This window comes from Doryrhamphus excisus, chromosome 1 (genome assembly GCF_030265055.1).
Source record: "Doryrhamphus excisus isolate RoL2022-K1 chromosome 1, RoL_Dexc_1.0, whole genome shotgun sequence".
Classification (NCBI taxonomy): domain Eukaryota; kingdom Metazoa; phylum Chordata; class Actinopteri; order Syngnathiformes; family Syngnathidae; genus Doryrhamphus; species Doryrhamphus excisus.
The window spans coordinates 20,742,539-20,762,221 of NC_080466.1; positions in this window are offsets into that span (position 1 = coordinate 20,742,539).

The following is a 19,683-nucleotide window of genomic DNA, read 5'->3' on the forward strand; positions in this document are numbered from 1 at the left end:
TTTGTCGGAAATCTCACTAAACAGGCTTTATTTCCTTGAGGTTATGTAGGAGTTGGATCTACAGTACAGGTACATACAGTGGTGTGAAAAAAAAGTCTTTGCAAAAGTGGAAAAAAAGAGTCAATGACAACTGTACACAAAATGCAGTTTTTATAAGAAATGTTTTGTTATTAAGGGAGGGAATAAAAAAAGTGGAAAAAGTGATTGCCGTCTAATTTGAGATATTTAGTTATTTGACATATTTTACATCAGTCATAAATATTGCAGGCTGTGACTTAACATCAAAGTTTAGTATAAATGCTGCCCACGATGCCATACTTCACGGCATGAGCTTGTCACATATGGAGAAATAAAAAGCAAAGCAAAGAGGGCGTCTACGTATAATGTTAAGTCTTCAGGATAGAAGTTTTGACCATAATTCATACTGAGTGTCTAATGCAGGGGTCTCAAACTCACGGCCAGACGCTAGTTTGAGGCCCCCGCCTTGATATGAAAGTTTAATTTGTTAATTTGTTTCATTTGTTTTTTGATTTGTTTATTTATTTTTCCATCTTATTTTGTGTCGAAAAATAAAAATTAACATTAAACATTTATTTAATAATTTAATAATAAATAAAAATTAATTTGTTTCATTTGTTTTTTTATTTGCTTATTTATTTTTCCACCTTATTTTGTGTCGAAAAATAAAAATTAACATTAAACATTTATTTAATTAATAATAAATAAAAATTACTATGTTAATTTGTTTCATTTGTTATTTGATTTGCTTATTTATTTTTCCATCTTATTTTGCGTCAAAAAATAAAACTTGACATTAAACATTTAGACATTTATTTAATAATTTATTTAATAATTTAATAATAAATAAAAATTAATTTGTTAATTTGTTTCACTTGTTTCATTTGTTTTTTGATTTGCTTATTTATTTTTCCATCTTATTTTGTGTTGAAAAATAAAAATTAACAAACATTTATTTATTAATTTAAAAATCAATAAATATTAATTTATCATAATTTACAATCATTTAATGTTTTATCAGAGCTTTTCCAAAGAACCAAACCACTGAAAAAGTGGAGGGTATAGCAGAAGTATTGAAGACTATTATATATACTTATATATATATATATGATATAATTTATATCTATTCATATTTTCATTATATATTTATTTTTTTTTTCAGTTTTTAATATATATATTTTTATTTATCTTTTTTTTTTTAGCCCAGCTTCACCCAGACCCTAGCTCCAGTGGCCCCCAGGTAAATTGAGTTTGAGACCCCTGGTCTAATGTGTTAGGATGACAAAGAGATGGTCGATCAACAAGCTCTTTATTGCAAGAACAAAACAGGCCATAATCATGCCAAAACAACCTTAACTGTCCATTTCAAGTTCACGGTCTTGTATTTAGCATTTTATTGAGTAACTCAGGAGTTAATTTTGCAACAATTTAGGAATCAGATCCGAGTTACACCAAAACTCAACTTACATCACAGTCTGAATGGAACATAACCATACATAATGCTAGGATGACCTATCTATGCAGAATTGGACATTTTGCGTTGCCTGTGGGAGTTGTGAATTTGTCACAATGACACCGAATGAGGAAACAAATGTGCACAGTGTTAAATTACTTTGGGATGGATGTGCAATATGATTGTCTTTTCTGGCACTCTTAACTTAAACAGACATTTCTTAACCTTGTGAACATAAGTCAGTCAAATGAAGAAATCCCAGTTGTGAGCTTACTGGGAAAAGGGCCAGTGAGGGATTGTGACCATGTGTCATGGAGGATGAAAAAAGCAACTTTTGGAGCAACTGTTTGAGGAAGGATGTCTTGTTTAAGTAGATTTGGTGGCTTATTTATTTATTTATTTATTTATTTTATAGTTTGCGTGTTCTTTGCCAAGCTGCACGGTGACTGAGTGGTCAGCGCGTAGGTCTCACAGCTAAGAGACCCAAGTTCAATTCCACCCTCGGCCATCTCTGTGTGGAGTTTGCATGTTCTCCCCGTGCATGCGTGGGTTTTCTCCGGGTACTCCGGTTTCCTCCCACATTCCAAAAACATGCTAGGTTAATTGGCGACTCCAAATTGTCCATAGGTATGAATGTGAGTGTGAATGGTTGTTTGTCTATATGTGCCCTGTGATTGGCTGACGACCAGTCCAGGTTGTACCCCGCCTCTTGCCCAAAGACAGCTGGGATAGGCTCCAGCACCCCCCGTGACCCTCGTGAGGATAAGCGGTAGAAAATGAATTAATTAATTTCAATATAATTTTTGGCTATTTTTTGGCGAGTGGTTAGCACACAGGCCTCACAGTTTGGACACCCGAGTTCAATTCCACCTTCAGCCATCTTTGTGTGGAGTTTGCATGTTCTCCCCGTGCATGCGTGGGTTTTCTCCGGGTACTCCGGTTTCCTCCCACATTCCAAAAACATGCTAGGTTAATTGGCGACTCCAAATTGTCCATAGGTATGAATGTGAGTGTGAATGGTTGTTTGTCTATATGTGCCCTGTGATTGGCTGACGACCAGTCCAGGTTGTACCCCGCCTCTTGCCCAAAGACAGCTGGGATTGGCTCCAGCACCCTCTGCAACCCTTGTGAGGATAAGCGGTAGAAAATGAATGAATGAATGAATGAATGAATGTTCTTTGCACACACACATTTAGTACATGCCTTGGCTGTAGGCTCTGCAATGTGGTGTGAAGACTTAATGAGGTTTGGCTCCCGGTGGTTTCCGACAGCGCATCACAGTGGTTTCGGCAAACTCCATTGGTTTAATCGGGTTCCGCCACAATTATGGCGATCTGCTTTGTTGTCAAGATTGAGGCGGCGGAGTTGAGGTCGCTGCAAATGAAGTGATTTAACTGAATGAAGAAAGGTTTAGATCAGGAGTTTGTCAGTTTGTGTGTGTGTGTGTGTGTGTGTGCATGTGTGTGTGTTTTGTGTGAGTGTGAGAGAGAGTTTTGAAAGGGGCTTTTTGTTCCAACGTGACTCATCATTCTTTGGTGCCTGAAGGAGTGGCTGAGCGGGTGAAGAGTTGATGTGGTTAAGTCATTATACTGTAGGAGGCAGCATGTTGGTTGCCATGTTGACCGGCAGGCTTTTTCCCTGTAGTAGGAGTAATTCTGTCATATCATATTACTTTCTAGCTAACGTTTCTACAAATGTTGCATTTTGGCATGCCATAAAAGCTTTTAACGATGACAACAGTGGTTGTACATTAAGCCTGGTTTAAACTTGAATGCATTTTTGTCTCTGGAGTGGTACACTGGCACTGGCCATGCCTTATTTTCCTAGGTTATTTCTCCTTCTTGCTATTTGCACATTTTTTTGGTCACATATCTACTACATAGATAATACAGTAAACCTCAATTGTTCGCACTGGTTTTGTCCGATATAAGCGAAATCCGTTATATGCGTATACCGGAAAATGTCCGTTTTACGCATATATCGGATTTATATCTGGTATATGCGTAAATCGGATTTTATCCATTATAAAAAGGCACTTCCTTGACTATGTTTCCAATGTACCTGGACTGGGCAATGAAAAGAGACGTAAGGTAATGAGAATTTAACTTTATTGGACTCTGGGCATAACAAATTGTTAATTAAGCTAGGCCCTGTTACGCCCGTCAGGCCTACGTTATTTCCAATAGTGAGGTTAAGATCTCATTCACTGCTGTGCTAGTATTATTGACGTCGCTCACTGTTATATATAATATAAAATATTATATATAATAAAATAATATAAATCGCGCAGGCAACGCTGCAAATGACGTCGTATTGCGGCCTGTCACGATTCGGCGAATCGGAGCGCCACGATGCAGCCATCCGATATATGAGGGAAATTTAATGGAAATGCATTGGAACGGGACTGGAGATTTTGTCCGAAATAGGCGAAATCCGTTATAAAAAATCCGATATATGCAATGAATTTTTATTGGAAATGCATTACAGAAAAATCGGTTCTTTTTTATCTGTCCGTTGTGAGCGAATTTCCGATATATCCGAGTCCGATATATCCGAGGTTTACTGTATTGACAAAGTACATTAACTTTGGAAATCCAATAACGGCTGTTTTCTGCATGAGCTTCTTCTCTGGAGTTGAACAAATTGTAGGTCTCTTGCAAATCGAGGATTTCATGAAGCATGGATGGTGTCAGCGGGACCAAATAATGCCATGACTGCTTTGTGGATGCAGGATGTGGTGGTGACAATGCATACCTATGTAGGAATGATGCGTGTTGTGAATACTACTATCATACACTAGATGTAAGCAGTACTTGACCAGGTGTTTATTTTGTGCCAATGTTTTCAGGTGTGCCAAAAATAAATGACACACATTCCGCGGTCAATTGAGGGACAATGCGGAGGGAAAAATGAGTTCCGGTGTAAACACTGCTTTAGTCTTGGCAAAGAGAGAGTCATGATCAAGTTCTCTACTAAGCACCAGGCAGTTAGTCTGCTCTCCCCCCGTGGCAAAATGGTTCAATCTTCTCTTGTTCTGTTGTTAACCACTGTTGATAATAACATGCTTCAACGATGCATCGCCTCTTAGTGACTCACATTCTGTTCTTTTCCCTTTATTATTGCGGCTTTAGCTGTATTGAACGACTTAACAGCCATGACAGACTTGTGTACCGATTTGCCAAATTTAGTTAAATATAGTTAAATATCCCATTTGGAGTGTACAAAACAAAAACCATTGCTGATAATTGTGAGTAGTGAGTATTGTTATTTGGCACGGCGGTTGAGTGGTTAGCGCGCAGACCTCACAGCTAGGAGACCAGGGTTCAATTCCCACCCTCGGCCATCTCGAGGTTTGCATGTTCTCGTGCTTGTGTACTCCGGTTTCCTCCCACATTCCAAAAACATGCTAGGTTAATTAGCGACTCCAAATTGTCCATAGGTATGAATGTGAGTGTGAATGGTTGTTTGTCTATATGTGCCCTGTGATTGGCTAGCGACCAGTCCAGGGTGTACCCCGCCTCTCGCCCGAAGACAGCTGGGATAGGCTCCAGCACCCCCCGCGACCCTCGTGAGGATAAGCGGTAGAAAATGAATGAATGAATGAATCCCATTTGGAGTGTACAAAACAAAAACCATGACTGATAATTGTGAGTAGTGAGTATTGTTATTCGGCACGGCGGTCGAGTGGTTAGCGCACAGACCTCACAGCTAGGAGACCAAGGTTCAATTCCCACCCTCGGCCATCTCTGTGTGGAGTTTGCATGTTCTCCCCGTGCTTGTGTGGGTTTTCTCCGGTTTCTTCCCACATTCCAAAAACATGCTAGGTTAATTAGCGACTCCAAATTGTCCATAGGTATGAATGTGAGTGTGAATGGTTGTTTGTCTATATGTGTCCAGGGTGTACCCTGCCTCTCGCCCGAAGACAGCTGGGATAGGCTCCAGCACCCCCCGCGACCCTCGTGAGGAAAAGCGGTAGAAAATGAATGAATGAGTATTGTTATTATAGTTAGCATTTGCCTCGTTTATGAATAAATATATCCGAGTGTCGGAATATCTGAGATTTTAGATCCAGGCTAAACCGATATCTCATATCACTATCGGATCAGGTCACCCCTATTTTTATTTTTTTTTCAAAAGCCTTGGTACCTGAATCTCACACAAACCCAGCAATGCTCATGCTGCACTTCTCATCCTGAGCCTAACTTCTATCATGTCGACGTGTTTCTTTTTGCGTAACCCTGCTAGCAAACCAACACCTGCCAAGATCGTAACTCCCTCGCCAAGAAACGAAAACCCCGCATAGTGCAAAAATGCTGGGACATACCCACTAAACTAATACTTCCCTGTGAAAATGCAGTGAATGAAAGACCTGTCGCCTGTTGAGCACGGAGGCAAATACCCGCGCTTTTGTTAGCCGGTACTCGTTGTCACCCAGGTGTGAAAGAAACCTCCACTTGAGACCACCTCTCTGCAGATCTCTGAGAAGTTCCCCCTCCGCTCCTCCACTCTAGCACCGTTTGCCATGGATGTTTCAAAACCATCTGACTTGGCTGTGTTAGCGGGTGGCTATTTTGGGAGAAGGATGGCAAAACCGTCTGCTACACGCAATGACCACTGGAAAAGGAGTGCTTGTCTTGGAGATGATCATAAGGGGATTAAAGGGTGTTTTCTTGTGTGTGTGTGTGTGTTTGCACTGCTAGGGTCAAGTGTCGCTGTGGGCCACAGGGATTGATGCTGAAACTGGAGATTTCCTACTCTTGCAAAACCCAAGCCAGAGTTGTTGTCTGGCAGCATGTTTTTTTCAATGAACATAAACTAGGGCTGATTAATCGATTAATCACATTTTGTTCATAGTTAAATCATAATTCATTGTCATCTGTGTAATACTTGCTTTTATAGTCAGTATAGTTACTCCAGACCCCATTCACTGTGCAATATCTCATCAACCTCCATGTGCAATACTAAGGGCTCTAAATGCAATATACTAAGTTCTATATGAAGTATTTCCATAATGCCTCATATTAACTCACTAGCAAGATCTCAGTGTATAGACTGGTCATATATCTCATCTCGTTTCATATTATCTACATACTGTATTGTATATAACTCTGGGAAAACTGTTGATTTTGTTAATACTTGGGTTGTTTATATTGTTTATTTTTCTATATTGTGTATTTTGTACTGCTTAACTGATTCTGTACTCTTGCTGCTGTGCAATGCAAATTTCCCCACTGAGGGGCGAATGAAGGCTTATCTTATCTTATCTTATTGCACTTCTGAGCGAGTACTAGTGGATAGTTTGTCTGTATTCATTTTGTGCTTTAAATATGTTGTTCCCGTCATAGTTTGCCATAATACATAAGATACATTGGATCGCTATAATGTACAGTAAACCTCGGATATATCGGACTCGGATATATCGGAAATTCGCTCACAACGGACAGATAAAAAAGAACCGATTTTTCTGTAATGCATTTCCAATAAAATTTCATTGCATATATCGGATTTTTTATAACGGATTTGGCCTATTTCGGACAAAATCTCCAGTCCCGTTCCAATGCATTTCCATTCAATTTCCCTCGCATATATCGGATGGCCGCATCGTGGCGCTCCGATTCGCCGAATCGTGACAGGCCGCTATACGATGTCGTTTGCAGCGTTTGCAGCGTTGCCTGCGCGTCCAGGTACATTGGAAACATAGTCAAGGAAGTGCCTTTTTATAACGGATAAAATCCGATTTACGCATATACCGGATATAAATCCGATATATGCGTAAAACGGACATTTTCCGGTATACGCATACGGATACGGATATACGGATTTTGCTTATATCGGACAAAACCAGTGGGAACAATTGAATCCGATATATCCGAGGTTTACTGTACATAGGTTTTACTGATGTCTTGATTTTTCTCAGAGTATCTATCTGATCACTAGCTAATACGCTGCTAATGCCAGTAATGCTAGCTCTTCAGCCATTGAAAGAAGCCCCAAAATAGCTGTCTTTGGCTATGCCTGCCATGATCCAGCAACTCATACATAAATTGTAGCTCACACAACAATGCAAACAATCAGCCGAGTGATGGTTCGTATCTAAAACAAACACTTGTTAGTTAGGACACTCTATCCTAAAGCACCTTTTTGTATGAATGACAATTAAAAACACCAGCAGTACCTTCTCAGTTTTCTTTGGCAAGTCAGCGTACGGCGTAGCAATTCCAATCACAGCGACGGTAAATACAAATAACTTGAACCTTAAATCTAAATTTACCGTCAGTCACCGCTACTTCCTCAAACTACTGTGTGGAAAGATCTGTTAACTTTGATAAACCATGCGGAGACTGTTGATATTTTTAAAAAAAAGATTAAAGACGCACCTTTTTAATCAGGCTTTTAACTCATATTTTTAAACTTTTCTTATGTTTTTATCTTGTTTGTCCTATTTTATGCTCTTAGTCTTCAGCTTTTAACTCCAGTGTTTTGTATTTATCATTTTAGTCCTATTTTTTTTTTTTTTTTTTTTTGCTCTTGGTCTTCAGCTTTTAACTCCAGTGTTTTGTTTTTATCTTTTTAGTCCTATTTTTTTTTTTTTTTTGCTCTTGGTCTTCAGCTTTTAACTCCAGTGTTTTGTTTTTATCTTTTTAGTCCTATTTTTTTTTTTTTTTTTTGCTCTTGGTCTTCAGCTTTTAACTCCAGTGTTTTGTTTTTATCTTTTTAGTCCTATTTTTTTTTTTTTTTTGCTCTTGGTCTTCAGCTTTTAACTCTAGTGTTATGTTTTTATCTTTTAGTCCTATTTTTTGCTCTTAGTCTTCAGCTTTTAACTCCAGTGTTTCCTCAGGGGGGGTCCTCCACACTGGGGGCTGTGTCGGGTCTGCTGAGGGGGTGCCATCCTTGGGTCCCTTCGACCCGGCCGGCTGGGGGTTCCTCCCTTTAATGTGGGGTTCCGCCCGTCTGTCGGAGTCGGGGGGCCCGGGTGCTGGTCCTCCGATGGCACGGCCTGCAGCTCCTCCCAGTGTGGGACGGCCCCAAAGGTGGCGTTTCCTTGTTCCTCAGTGCCATGCCATGTCTCCCTACTGTGTGTGATTGTGTGTGCGTGTGTGTGCGTGTGTGTGTGTGGGTCTAGTATGGAGGGTGGGAAGGAGGGGCTTTCTTTTGTTTCTTTGTTTTTTCCTTTTAATTGTGGAAATGGTTTTAATTCTGTAAAGCACTTTGTGTTGCATGTCTTTGCAGGAAAAGTGCTATACAAATAAAGTTGTTGTTAGGGTCATTTAAATGTTAAGGTTCCATGTTAAATAATCCAAGTGTAGCCAGAAGAGGTAGCAGAAGCTACATACCTCTTTTTAAACAGAAACTGTCCATAGTGAAATATGTGTTTTGGCCCTGTGTGAAGCCTGATGAACAGGTTGAGCAATGGGAGCGTGCCACAGAGCGTCTGTGGCCTCTTGTTCTGTTTGCATCCGAAACATTACTGTATCTGTTTCTACGGGGCAAACGCATGCACTCCATGAGCCATGAGTCGACTCCATGTTGAGTCAACCAAGTGGAAACATCAGGTCCATTGGGGTGACTCAAGCTGCATAATTGAACTTTGACCAGGATTGAACTTTATCATTAAAAATACATCATTTTTGTCATCTTGTAGACATGTTGCAATTCCTGCGACATTCTGAAGGATGTCCAAGGATGTGAATATTTAACATTTAACACACAAACACACTCAGTGGGGACCGGTCAGTGCAGACAGTGAGCCAGTTCCTCCTCCTATTTCTCTTAACATGTCCCTTGTGCTGGAGGTATGTGGAGCTGCCAGCATTGTTCACAAACTTCAGCTGTGTGTTTTTATTCAAGCCATGTGGGCCACATTAGCATTGTCGTTAACAATGTTTTCAATGTGGGAGATGGAAGATGGTAAGAGTGCGTTCATGTGACTTTGTTCTTTTCGAAATGAGCAGTGTGTGTGTGTGTGTGTGTGTGTGTGTGTGTGTCAGTTTCTGGCACACATGGACCAACAAAAAAGGTGTGTCTGCATGTTTGCAAATTTTGGACGGATCCCGCCGGAGCAGCTACAGGGTGTGGATCCCAGAACTTCCTGATGCACATCCTGGATCAAGCTTGTTGGGAAAGGTGTGTGTAGGCCTTGGGTTGCAGCGCCAAGGTTGGGGCTGCAGGCTTTTATTATGTTGCAAGAATCCTGATTTTTTTTTTTTTTTTTATGTAGAAGTGGGCTAGTTTCCCTGTTTTTTTCCTTTGCTTACCTCATGCCTCATTCCTGTCATCAAAGTAGGAATCACATAGCACCCAGACAGTCATAAATGAACTTATTGAATTCAAACTTCTTGTGACATTTCCAAACAGGTATCTTGTCTTTGTTCGGAGCAGTTAAATCACTCAAGGGGGAAGGAATTTTGTGGTTTGCCAAAACTGCTTCAGGAGCAAAAACACTCACCACAGATTCTTCGGACATGACTAACAGTATTTATCAGCGCATACCAGATAGAGCTCTGAAAAGAGATGCGATTAAAAGATGGACTTTTTTTAAAAGCACACCAATAGTTGTTCACATTCTCCCTCTCTTGGGGCAAAGGGCATCTTGTCATGCAGACATATAGCTTTCCCTTCTTAGCTGTGCAAGAGAGCACAATGGAACCTTGGTTAGCATCATTAATTTGTTCCAGAAGGGCTGACTCTAACCGAAACGGATGCTCATCGAATCCATTTTTCCGATAAGAAATAGTATAAATCCAATTAATCAGTTCCAGAAAGCCAAAAAGGTTAACACGAAACACGTTGTTGTAGTTCTAGAATTATACTGTAGTTTTACATGCATAAAACGATTAGAAATGTCTATAAATAAGGAATGAACTTAATTCTACATGGATTCTTGACTATCCCAAAGACACCATGTGGCAGCAAGATCAACCTATCAGATCAGTCTATTTCTATGAAGCACTTTTAGTGCAGGAGGAACTTTTGTTGTGTGCGGGGGCTGTGTTGGACTCCGGATGATGTGTGACACGGGATGAGTATGACGTGTGACGAATGAGTGTTGACATCGATTTGCCGATCTTTCGGCTTTTTCCTGATTTCGGAGTCAACACATATAGCCAATGTAGTAGACATAAGAGTAAATAAGATATAAATAAAACACATGTTAGTGTGTATGACAGTAAATGTCTTCCCGAGGGGATGTTAGTTGCGGGCAGACACCTGGGAGATGTAAAGTAGAATCTTTGCTGGGCGATGGCTTCAACAGCATATTATTATGTTGTTATTATTATTATTATTATTATTTCACCTGTTGTGAGCCTGTTCTGGCAATCAGCTGTGGTGCCTGTCTCAGTGAACAATTATTGACACCTCGTGGCCAATGTATTCTCAATTATAATCCTGCTTCTGCCTTGTATTTGTAATTTACTTCATTTAGTTAGTTAATTTAGAACCTGTACTCCAAAAAAGTTGAGACGGTGGAGGCAGTGAATTACACCTGAACATGATTTGAAACAAAGCACTCGTTTTATTATGATTTTCTTCAAAAAACACAATCTAAGAAAGGCCATTTTTTCAACATGCATTAGAAAATGATGGGCATGTTTAACAACACTTGGACTTTAGTGGGCTCTCAGGCATCTGGGATGGACCGTCACACAGTTAAGATGTGTATTGTAGCCAGAATAATCATCCTTCCAAGGCTCCTTTTTGGGAAACAAATGGATGCCATGTGTTGTCAATGAAAATACCAGACCACCGCATGAAGTGTTGGAATAGCAAAAAAGGCTGTGATCTGTCCGACAAAGGTTGTTGTCAGTTGTTCTTTTATGATAGACTACTACTATTTATGTGCACTTTATTGTTCCGTTATTGCTGACTGTCCGACAAAACCACCAACGTTATTCGAGCCCTGTACACATGAAATATCGCCTTTACACTCCTATTACTCTAATGCTGCGGGGACTCGAGACGTCTGATAGCTTACCACTTCCACACGGGATGGGAGGAGAACATGCCAGACATGCCATGGCTGACTGTATGACTTCATGCAGTGTTAAGGCGATGTAATGTCTCATCGATGTTTTGTGTCATTACTGCTAAATGGTGACCAGAATGCTATACAACGAAAACAACCATCAATTATTAATTCATTTCTGAAAAAATTATATGACAAGGTAGCAGTAATCGAACGGCGATAATGCGACAAGGGGCGGCTGCACAGTTCTAAACTGGATGTCGATATGTCTTTTCTATTTTTATAAATAAAAGTATGGATAGTGTAGGTCAGGGGTCTCAAACTCAATTTACTTGGGGGCCACTGGAGCTCGAGTCTGGGTGAGACTGGGCCGCATCAGGTTTTCAAAAAAAAAAAAAAAAAAAAAACTTTGCTTTGGTTCGAATTTTCTACAATAAAAGCTCTGATAAAACATTCCACTGTTCTCAAATATCTTACTTTTTATTTTTCTACACAAAATAAGATGAAAAATAAATAAACAAATCAATAATAAAGAAAATCAATCAATCAGTAATAAATAAATAAATATAATAATAATAATAAAACGGCAAATAATAAAAACTTGAACAAAACTTTAAAAAATGAACAAAGCATTATTAGAGCCCTGTAGACATGACAAAACACGACTATAGTCACATTTATACTTTTTTTATTTACAACATATTGCGCAACTGCAGGGTCTTGAGACACATGCTAACTCGCAAACTAGAGAGCTAGCGACCTAAACGGTAGCCTTCAAGTTATTTCCTTTAAACTTAAATAGCCAAAAACCTACCACTTCCACACGGATAGGGAGGATAACTATTAACAGTTATTTAACCTTTAACATGAACATGAATCAAACGTAATAATTTTTTCTGGGTACATGATACCATACAGCATCCATATCAAACTTGCGCGGGCCGCACCAACATTAAACTTTCATATCAAGGCAGGGGGCCTCAAACTAGTGTCCTGCGGGCCACGTGTTTGAGACCCCTGGTGTAGGTAGATGGATTATAGCATCAGTGCAGAATGATAGAAAATGAAGCACAGAAAGACGCCACAGGTAATCTAAATGTGACAACCTACTTTATGAAACATTTTGACCAAGTGTTGAACATTTTACCGACTTCCAAATGACACTTGAGCATCATTACATGTTATTATTGAAAGCAGCCACTTCTCACACATCTTAACTTGGTGCGCATCCCCTCTTGACGCATCGATTCAGTTCACTATTATCCACAGTTGCATGCAATATAGGCCCCCTCATTCAAAGCTTTCTGTGCTTCATTTCCACACAGCTACAAGCGGTGCGGCAGGACAATTCACCCCCTTCATATGTTGACTGCGTGACCCCCCAACCTAAAGTTAAAGAGTACCGCTTTAATTTAAATTGCTTCGTTTGGACGGCGGAGACACTGCCTTAGGGCATTGTCGCTCTGTGATCAGGACATGTGATAATGGGATGGCCGACCTTATACACCCAACACACACACATTTGTTGCCATGTTTAAGTCCCCTGCGCCCACTTGCTCACGCTTATTATGAAGAGATGCGAATTTTGCAGACCTCAACTATCTATATCTTAGTATCTAACAACAACCTTGCCCTTTCCTCACAATGCACATCAACACACAGCTTTTATTTTTACTGCTTGCCTATGAAACCTGTCATTAGACATAAAGTTACAAGGTATTTTCCCTGAGCATTAGCAGATGTTTTAGCAGACACGCTGGTTATTAGTCTCAATGCACACAAAATCATCAACGTGACAGTAAAATATTCAAATATTGAGTCATTTCAACAGCACAGTGTACATTATATATATATATATAGATTTCATTATTAGAGCCATCTAGACCAGGGGTGGGCAAACTACGGCCCGGGGGCCACATCCGGCCCGCCAAGTGTTTGAATACGGCCCGCCCAATCTTTCAAAAGTATTTAATTTAAACTCAACATACAACCTGGCATCATGGCCTGAGCCAACCTTTTGATGGTTGTATCAATTTTGTTGTTTGACATGGTCTGTTGTTTACAAAGTGCTCCTGACACATAATAATAATAAAAATTAAAATAATAATTATTATATTATTATTATAACTATTATGATTATTATATTTATTATATTAATGCTAATTATTATATTAATTATATATAATAATATTGTTATAATTTACATAATAATAATATAATAATTATTATTTTAATTTTATTTTAATTATTATAATATTTTATTATTTTTAAAATATTTAAATATAAATATAAAATAATAAATAATAATAGCAGATTGCATGACAATTTTACAGATACAATAATACCAGGTGGACTGTTACGTGTAAAATATATAGCCCCCCCCCCCCGACCCCCCCCAGAAATTTTGTTATATCAATGCGGCCCGCGAGTCAAAAAGTTTGCCCACCCCTGATCTAGACATTACATAACATCCATACCCCACCACACTCTTTACATTTACCCAATATATGTTATATAATCAGAGAAAAAAAGCCATTAAAGACACTTTTAGGGCAGCAGTATGTATTGAAAATGCTTAATTTGTGCAAAAATTATACACAATGTGCTTAAATATGCATATTTTTTTTACTTATACTAGGCCGTAATCAACCACGAAACACTGATTTATTAATTAATTGAAAAAGTGCCATAGAATGAGGGTGGGACGACTGTATACTTATTTAGCTGCTCTCCAGGAGGCAGCTGGTGATGTGACCAAAAAAAAGTCTTCATTCTTGCCACAGAAAAAGGTCCTAAGCACTTCCTCCGCCCCATTAACGTCGCTCTCCTGAGGCGAAGCAGACGATTTATTGACAACACACTGCCTTGGCTGGATGTTTTAGAAGCAGTAGACCCCCCCCCCCTTAACAATTTCAATTTACAGCCTTTGAGCCACGAGATGTGGTGTGGAGAAAGGGATGGAGACCTCATGACTGCCCACGGACATGGTGGGAGGGGCGCTGCGCATTTGTTTCCCCCAATCATGTCTTTAAGTTCTCGTTGTAGGACACTTTTTTTTTTTTCCAGATAAGAAGTCATGCACCACACCCAATTTAAGTCATGTGCTCCTCATTGGCAACACAAGACAGCGAGGATGTGTTTGTTTGGCTGTGACATGGCGAGTCTATTTGGTGTCATTTTCTCAGAAATGTTGTTGTCTAATGTGCATCCAAGTATCGACTGTACTGTACTGCACTGTGAATTAAATGCTGGTACTGATGATGCACTTTCCCTGTGAGTGGGTGTGTCGGCTGTGGGTCAAGCCTTTCTAGTGCTCAACAACTTTTAGTCTGCTCCTGGGGACACTTCCTTCACAGCCATGCCTCATTCCTAATATGCTCTTAACCTTATCACGATTCCTGGCAAACATACATATGCAAACATTACTATAAAACAGGGGTCGGGAACCTTTTTGGCTACGAGAGCCATGAAGGCCAGATATTTTAAAATGTGTATCTGTGAGAGCCATATACATTTTTTTAAACATTGAATGCAATAAAATGTGTGCATTTTTATGTAAGACCAACAGTTTTAGATATAATGGGCTCTAATTATGTAGACCAGGCACACTACCCCACGCCAATGGGGTGTGGCCAGCATACTTTCGTGAGCAGCGCAGTGTCTAATAATAAATCAAATACTTGTTGCCATTAATACAACTTCTGCTGCTGCATTATTTTGCACTATACTCAGTATATTTCATTCTTTTGGCCATCTTCGTCAGAAGGCTTGGTTCTGCAGCTTTAGCTAGGTGACTATTTGACTAAAGGAGGAAAGTTTACATTTACATGTTGACATCTCAATGACCGAGGTAGACTACCGCATTATCCAGTAATAATCAAGTTTTGGTGTTTGACCTGGAAAATATCATCAGGAAAGATAGATATGGTCGGCCGTATTGCAGTAGAAAATAGATGGACGAATTAAAATGCATAAGAAAGTTTTGATTTTTAATATTATTTAAAAATCCTTTCTGTGATGTTTACTTTAAAATGTTAGCAAAAAATACATTTTTATTGTGGTAAGAAATGCTTGAGAGCCAGATACAGTCATCAAAAGAGCCCTACCTGGCTCCCGAGCCATAGGTTCCCTACCTCTGCTATAAAACATGACTGTGAGATACAGTTATACCCAACAAAAATCTAAATCAAACTATGGAATGGATTGAGTAAGGAAGTCAAACAATGCACAACGATGAGCCAATTCAAGAAACAATACAAGCAGTTGATGTTTGCTAAATACAAGGATGAAGAGTCTTGAACCAGTCATGATGTGCTATATATATCACTATATTGACACTTACTATGGTACCCATTGTATGGTCATAAGATAAGATAAGATATGCCTTTAGTCGTCCCTCAGTGGGAAAATTTGCATTGCACAGCAGCAAGAGTACAGAATCAGTTAAGCAGTACAAAATACACAATATAGAAAAATAAACAATATAAACAACCCAAGTATTAGTATATACAATACAGTATGTAGATAATATGAAACGAGATGAGATATATGACCAGTCTATACACTGAGATCTTGCTAGTGAGTTAATATGAGGCATTATGGAAATACTTCACATAGAACTTAGTATATTGCATTTAGAGCCCTTAGTATTGCACATGGAGGTTGGTCAGATATTGCACAGTGAATGGGCTCTGGAGTAACTATACTGACTCTAAAAGCAAGTATTACACAGATGTACATAGTGGTGTAGAAGTCATATCACCTCGTACTTTGGTACATGACAAAACAAACAAACAAACAAAAAAAACCTTGAACTATATTAGGAAAGCAGGAAGTGAACAAATGTAACAGTTACTGATTGTAAAAGTACCAGACGGAGGGGTAGGATTTAATAAGCTTTGCTTCTTCCTACTCCTTTTGGACATGTGGAACTGTGAACTGATTATGAGATGCACTCAATTGTAATCTGATGCATGTTCAAATGAAATAAAACCATTACCATAAATGCCACACTTTGCACAGGTGTGCCTTTGGCTGGCCACAATAAAAGGTCTCTCCAAAATGTGCAGTTACCTGCACTGACCATGCCGGCCATGCAAAAGCTGGGATGATTAAGTACGTATGCTTCCAGGATTTGTGTACAGATCCTTTTAATACGGGGCCGTGCATTATCATATTGCAACATGACATGATGGTCCTGGATGAATAATATAACAATGGACCTCAGGATATTGTCATGGTATCAACGTGCATTCAAAATGCCTTCCATCCATCCATCTTCTATGCCGCTAATCCTCACTAGGGTCATGTTTATGGTGGAGCCATTCATTTTTTTTTACATCCCTAATTATTTCCTATGGGAATCTGCATTTGAACAACATCCCAGAACCATTACACCTTTACTGTAATGGACACAGACAGACCCATGCTTCTAATAGCAGCTGCTGGGCCTTGACTTTAAACACAACTACATCCATCATTGTATGTATGCATGCATGCGCACATGGCAACACGCTTACCGTGTGATGCTAAATCCAAAAGCTGGCTGGCATACTACATACTGAATGTGTTAAGTGTCTCCATAGTCTGATTGCGAATGGCGGTACACATCACGCTCAATCTACTCATGTACTACCTTGTCTGGTGTTTAATATGCATATGTATTTAGGGCCCTGGGTTGAAACTCACTCTGACTGCAAACAGGTTGAAGCTGCCGGTCTGAAAAGTTCACAGTGGGGCTCCAAAGTGCCTTCGGCCATGCTCGGTTTCCCACTGAGTGTGAGCCTTCAGCAGCATAGCACCTCATCTGAAACTCTGCAGTACAGGTGGTTCTCGGTTTATGCCGTGATGTGTTACGTACGGCCATGCGGCCATAAATTTAAACCCAGTAAATTTTGAGTGAAAAACTGATTTCTACATAAACGTATGAGCTGCATTGGACTTATAAGCCAAGCATCATAAAAAAGGCATATTGTGGTGCCCATCATGAGCAATGAGAACTTGTCAAACCATCGGAAATTGCAGAAGGTCATTACTCAATATAACAGTCTATCTGATTCACTGCGTATTCTTCATTCATTCATTCATTTTCTACCGCTTTTTTCTCACGAGGGTCGCGGGGGGTGCTGGAGCCTATCCCAGCTGTCTTTGGGCAAGAGGCGGGGTACACCCTGGACTGGTTGCCAGCCAATCACAGAGCACATATAGACAAACAACCATTCACACTCACATTCATACCTATGGACAATTTGGAGTCGCCAATTAACCTAGCATGTTTTTGGAATGTGGGAGGAAACCGGAGTACCCGGAGAAAACCCATGCATGCACGGGGAGAACATGCAAACTCCCCACAGAGATGGCCGAGGGTGGAATTGAACTCTGGTCTCCTAGCTGTGGGGTCTGCGCGCTAACCACTAGACCGCCGTGCCGCCCCACTGCGTATTCTTAGAACACTAAAATCATCACACAGCAACTTAACACTCAAATGTATAACTAACAAATATACAAGACAAGTACCAATGATCATAAATTAGCCGTACAACTGTATAAGACGCAATATTGGCCACAGTTTTTGTCATGAAGGTCATGAAGGATCTCTCTGCATGCAGCTTCACACAGTCGGTACGTAACCTGACCTAAGTCCTGGACCTACAAAAGGTTAGGAATTAAACTTTTGAACACTGTAGTACATATTGTAAGTGGCAGGTCAATGATCCTCTGAAAGTGACAGTAATAACTAAGCAGTGTTGTGATCTTATTACGGAGATGGAAAGGTTGCTACTGCATTGGCTTTTTTGTGTGTGTGCAGTGTGAGTGACTTAGGTATAAGATCCGACTTATATCAAAACTCGATTTCTGTCACAGTGCTTAATTAAGCATTACACATCCTCTTTTGTATTTCTAACCCAAATATGTAGTTGCCAAACCTAAATTCAGATCCTTCCGCCCTGTTTGCCAATTTTTTTTTTTTTTTTTTCAAGTTTTGTCTCCTAAGTACCACAGAAGCAGCTGGGCCTTTCATGTCAATGTTAATGGTTGTAAAACTGAACTGAATAGGCTTATTGTAATAGGACAACTACTGACATACACGTGGATCATGTGGCTATGCCTTCATTCCTTGCGGGAGAGGAGCACTAATTGAAAGTTAGTCGCTGCTATTTTTGAGATGATAATTATGGTTTTGAACATGATAATAAGACAAATACATTTTTAATGATGATGTTACGATTCTGTGTTATGAGGAACTTGACTGAAGATTTGACGAAACGTGCTAAGATTTAGATGGCAGGTCAAAGACTCTGACCCAGATTTTCAATACGCTCTCTGTCAACTTGATCCCGCCATGCCGCTGTGTGGTCTTCGATTCTTTGCGGTCGCAGCACGACCGCACACCGTTCAGTTTGTTGAAGCGCGTTAGCGTAACGTAACATTAGCATCAAGAGGCCCACCAGTCTTTTTGCAGAGGAAAAGCCCTGGCTTGAAAAGAGGCCTATAAAATGAACCTAATTACATAATTACACTATGTAATTACATGAGGCAATAGCTGCGCCGTACGCCACCATCTTGAAATGTCATATGTGTAAACAGTCAAGCAGTTGGATAAATATAGTAATTGGCAGAGAGCAGGTTGTAAATAACTTTACCTGGGAGACAGTCAGTAAGCCTCCCTCGAATGCTATGCTTGATTATTTTCATAATTTATTTTTTAAATCGGTTTACTACCAACCTATAAAGATGTATTTGACAGGGATAATAAGACTTTTTAATAAGTTTCTTGCATCAAAATAGTTTTGTAGTTCATAGACATGAAAAGGTGGCCTTAAACTTCTGCACAGTACCGCCCTTTTTAAGAGTCATTATAAAACTAAACCAACACATAATTTTTTTTACACATAAATACCATCAGTGTAATTTCCATTTTTAAAAACGTCAACGTAAAAGTAAACAAACTGTTCACACACACACACTGACCTCCACAGACCGGTTTTGTGCCAATGAAGCACCCAAATGTGCTCTGTGTCTTTAAGAAAGTACTCCTCATCTCAAATAATCAGGTGGATGAAAGAAACCTGGCATCTGTTCCATTCAAACGTCTGGGCAAGACCAAAGTGCTGTCAAACGACCTCAGGGACAAGATCGTAGACCTGCACAAAATTGGAATGGGCTACAAGATCATCAACATAAAGTTTGATGTGAAAGCATTACTGGCGCAATACAGTGGAACCTCGGTTCTCCAACACATGGTTGC